Genomic DNA, 4,903 nt, shown 5'->3' with positions numbered 1-4,903 from the left:
CTGCAGCGACTGGCACATGGCACACTGAATAATTGCTTGTTAAGTGAAAGAATGAACACATAGATATTTTTCTCTAATTTCAAGAAAATACAGACTAGGATTAGTTGTTAACTCAAAATAGATTAGCTGCTTCATAAATTTAGCTCCTTGATTTGAATTCATCCTCAACCTCTCCAATTCCTGGCTTTTATTTTTAATGTAAGGGCTTAGCAGGTGAGCTGAGCAAGCTGAAAGCTTCCTACTTGCTGCTGCTGTTACTGTTCACGGCTTTTCTGAAAGTGTAATCAGAAAAGGCTGTGAGGAACAACACAGTCTAACAGCTTGGAACCTTATTGGTTATGCCTTGTCTAACAGAAAGAAGACTTGGGCTTTGGTGTCATTCAACCTGGTTTTGAAAACCCACTTTGCAATTTATTAGCAGTGTGACCTTGGGCAGATGATTCTTGTAACATGGTCTCAGTAGCTATGTTCTCAGTTTTTAGGCAATTCCCTTTTATGAGGATGTCATCTGCTTTTCAGAAAGGTTATCATTTGACTGCTTTCATGGAATTACTCACACCCTAGCCCATGGCCTCTTTTTCCATTTTGAAAATCTGCCTGCTTTATCTTCCAGACATCAGATTCTGCTGTCTGATTGCATGTGACTATCAAGAAATGTGATTATTCCTTTTCTTTAATTTATCCTGTTTTTCTGGTTTGTGATTGTATCTCAATTAACTATTTCCTTAGTTACTGATTAACTTGATGGAATCCAGCTTCACTGACATAATTGTGAACTTTGGCTACCACTAACATCTATTTGAACCACCGTAGCTTGTCCAATTGCCCTGCTATTTTTTACTGCATCTTCCAGAACTGCTGAAGCTTACTACCAATGGTCACCTCAAAATGCACCAGTTATTTTAGTCTCTCAATACAGTCATCCAAATGTAACATGCTTTTCCCTGACCAGTCAAGCCTGTGTATTTTGTACCTGGTAACACATATTTCTGAGAATGCTATACGGAATTATCCAAATCCTAAGCATCTAGAGAAACAGTTATTTATTACCAAGACACAGAAATGAATAATTAAGAAAGATTTGAGCAAGACCCAGTTTTCCAAAACTGGACTCCCACTGTATTACAGGACAACTGCTTGTCCACTTGCTTCCATTTACTCATCCTTCCATGACCCTCCTAATCCCGAAAGTCCCATATTCATTCTCCTGTTCACAGATTGTCAATTCACAAGGTCAGAAACTATTCCCTGAGGACTGCTAAATAATAAGTAACAGTGACATTTGCTGACATTTAGGTAGGATTTCACAGTTTATAAATTGTTCTGCATCCATTCTCTCACAGGATTTGCATTCTACAACAGAGGATCTTGCATGGTTCTATCTTTGAACTACCAGAATAATGATTCTCTGTTTGTATATTTGACATCCATAGTGTGTTTCTGCCTCAAGGCCACAGCTCATTCATTCATTCCTGCATTCAACTAACATTTATTACATTTATTGAATCTCCCTCTGTATTAAGACTATGCTAGAAATTCTGGGGAAAAGTTGAGTATAACACAGTCCTTGCATTTAAACAAGGGAGAAATATTTCAAATCAATCAGCAAAAATACAATGGTATAATACTGCATATAGATTATTTATACAAAGAGCTAAAATAATATAGCAGAAGGAGAGGTTAATTCTAGCCCAGGCTTTAAGGTGGCTCAGGCTTCAGAGAAGAGGAAATTAAAAAAAAATCCACATCAAAACAAAACTACAGGGCAAACTAAGATTAATTTAAAGTTATTTAAGTGTTTTTAAAAAAATGCTATATAATCCTTTTTGCTTGGGGTGTGGGGGATGGTATGACAGGAGGGAAGGTTGTGAAATCTAACAAACAAGATAGAGTGTTACAACTTCAAAGAGGTTAGAAATCATTGTCCTAGTACCCTAGAAGTTTAAATACTGGATTATTCAGACCTTGTTACATATAATTTCTAGGCAATGAATACTGGAAGAAATTTGTGCCAAATGAGCAGAACTAAAGGGTTTTAGTAACAATCATCTTTATCTTAATGAGGATAAGGTGACTACATGGCATCAGAACCTGGGTATTTCCCATTTCATAAATAAGGCCATTTAAAGTTTTATACTTGAAGCATATTGGTAAAACCCCTTTAATTCTCATGTACCTAATACTAAAGACAACATGATTTTCTTTCTATTTGGCTACAAACATGCTTGTGTATGGGTGTACATGTATATGTTTTAAATGGTGTTTTTTAGCATTATAACATACCACCAAGCTCTACTTGAGTTCTTTTTTAAAAGCAATTATAACAGAAGAAAGAACAAACAGGATTTCCTCTTTCACTAATATTGACTTAACTTTATAGGGTCCCAAGCATGAACTCCTCTGTTTATTCATGAAACAGATCCAGGCTATTGGTCCATTTGGATTTACTTCCAACCTTCACAGTTCAGACTGTACAGCCAGTTTAACTCTTGGCCTCTCAGGTGACACAACTTGCGAGGGTTATAGAAACGGCCACAGCAATGCTGGGAGGTTGCGAAAGAAGCTCATTAGCTGGCCCTGAGCCCAGTAGACGAGAGTCCCTCAGCAAAAGACAGTTTCCACTGGTTACACTTGGGAGTTACCCCTGGTTTAGCCTTTGTCTCAAACCATCTGTATATGTCAAAAGTGCTAATAAGCAACTGACTCACTGGCAGAATAAATTCAGTCTGTTGATTCTGGGCTGGAAGAGTCTGTAATGATAGAGTTGCAATAAAACAAAGCAGTTTCTTAAGTTTTGAGGTCATCTAAGCCTAGTTGTGAGATAGCATATTGATAATTGAGAGTGGGTACTGGAGATGAAAGAAATGGTTTTTGCAGATGAAAGAAGCCCTGTCTAAACCTTGCCCAACACCCTTTTCCTAGATCTCTTAAAAGTAGCAGGTGTGGATCCCTTTTTAGAGACCCTGAAATTATTTCACAGCTCACTGTGACAATTGTTGGGCAAGTTTAATAAGACTTGAGTTCCCTGAGAGTCATCAAGATCATTTAAGCCCTGGCTAGTGTGGCTGAGTTGGTTGGAGGGTTGTTCTGTAACCAAAGGGTTGTGGGTTCAATTCCCAGCCCAGGCCTATGATCCCTGGTCTGGGTGTGCATAGGAGGCAACCAGTCAATGTTTCTCTCTCACACTGGTGTTTCTCCCTCCCTTTCTCTCTCTCTAGAAAAGCAATAAAAAAAATGTCCTCAGGTGAGGATAAAAAGAAAAAAGAACAGAGAGATCATTTAAAAGCTAATGCCAGACGATGACTTTGAGGCCTCTCAATCACAGGATTATGCAAGAACATATTATTTGTCCTAATGAAGACTAGAAGAGTGTGTGTGTGTGTGTGTGTGTGTGTCCTGGTATAGTTTTTCATTTTCCTGTACTGGCTCTTACAATGACCTATTTCAGACATAGATGAAAACTGTGAATATATATGTTATTTTTTTAAATATAGAAACAGACATTTACGTAATGGAAAAGGTCATTTTTGTGAGATGTCTAGTGAGCACAAATGCATTTATTCATTTTATTTCAAGATCATTTTTCACTTTGTTATTAGTGAGAAGCATTTGGCAAGATTTCAATGTCAGGATTTCATGAAATTATCTTAAATATAGCAACATTAGTAATAATTGGCATATAGTAACCACCATTTTTTTCCTATTAGGTTAAATGTCGATTTCTATAAGCAATTATTTCTTCCCAACTTTACAATAATTTTTCTTTTGTGTTTTCCTTGGAAACCTGACTCCCTCAGAAAAAATATTCCAAGCACTTTCACTGTAAAGGGCAACTCCCATCTCTCACATTTCATTTAAAACTCTGGTCAAGGAGTTAGCCTAATGTCACATCTGGCTATCATATCTGATGGTTTTTTATGACCTAGAAAAATAAAATTAATGAGATAATGGTGTTTTTTAGGGGGCCAGAAAATGTTGTAAACACTTTCATTTAGTACCTCATTTAGTCCTCACAATAACCCTATGAGTTAGGGTCAGTTCATCTGAATCAATCTAAATAGGCAATCTTCTTGAATATACCTAATTTATTAATTCATATGTTATATATGAATTTATATTTATATATATTATAAACTATATAAAGAATGTCTGTTAATTGCTGGGTTCTGTCCAAGGTGCTCTAGATATAAAAAGATATAAGGCTGGGGACTCACCTTTTAGGAGTTCAGGATCAAGTGGTTAGTATCCCTAATTGCAGCTGATTTGCTGGACATTATATAATTGATAGAGCATACTGACAAGGCTTCAGGCATGTAGTATGTGGCAATCTATATGGCAAATGCATTCCTTTCTATTCCAACTAGAAGAGTTAGATATAGTTCACACTCCAGTGGGACAGAAAATAATCATTTAAGCTTTTGCCTCTGGGCTATATTAACTCTTCTGCTCTCTGTCATAATAAACTCTGAAGGTATCTGGACTGCCTGGACATCCCATTGAATGGCATTTGGACATTGAGGGATCTGGATGGCCTGGGTGTTGGGGGCATCATGCTGATTGTTGAGGATGAGCAAGAAGCAGCTAGTATGCCTAAGGTCTTGATAAGATACAGTGTTCCAGAGGGTTGGAGATATATCCTATAAAGAATAAGGGATTTGACACTTCAGTGAAGTTTTTTAGGGGTCCAGTGGTCAGAAGCATGACAAAATATCCCCTTCAAAGTAGAAGAAAATTACCGTGTCTCGCATTTGCTGCCGCAAAGGAGGAAACAGTGCCTGTCAAGCTTCTTTGTGTTCTGGATGCAACACATACCAAACCTACAGATACTATTCCATATACTGACATAGAAAGCTGCCAGCTTTGAGTGGTGAGGTCCACACTACAATGCAAATAGCCTCACCAC

The sequence above is a fragment of the Desmodus rotundus genome, chromosome 5 (assembly GCF_022682495.2).
Source record: "Desmodus rotundus isolate HL8 chromosome 5, HLdesRot8A.1, whole genome shotgun sequence".
Taxonomy (NCBI): domain Eukaryota; kingdom Metazoa; phylum Chordata; class Mammalia; order Chiroptera; family Phyllostomidae; genus Desmodus; species Desmodus rotundus.
The sequence above is the reverse complement of the archived record's forward strand: the minus strand, read 5'-3'. Positions refer to the sequence as shown.